Genomic DNA, 273 nt, shown 5'->3' with positions numbered 1-273 from the left:
AATACCAATATATACATCAAATATTCTCTTAACTTTTCATTATTTACAATTCCATCTCTCAACTTCTTATTCTTTTTAATTGGGTCATCCCATCATTCCTTTATTTCAATTCCTTTCTATTTTTCTTCCTTTACATTTGTACAAATAAAATGTCAAATTCATACTCCACCAAGGTGTCACCACAATATTTAAATATATACTTACTGCCCTTCCTTACTTTGAAGGCACATGGGCCCCACTAAAGCTTTTTTTCTTCAAAATATATCTTACTTC

This window comes from Theobroma umbraticum, unplaced genomic scaffold (assembly GCF_002168275.2).
Source record: "Theobroma umbraticum cultivar Fairchild unplaced genomic scaffold, ASM216827v3 scaffold_60.0, whole genome shotgun sequence".
NCBI lineage: Eukaryota > Viridiplantae > Streptophyta > Magnoliopsida > Malvales > Malvaceae > Theobroma > Theobroma umbraticum.
Note: the sequence above shows the minus strand (reverse complement) of the source record.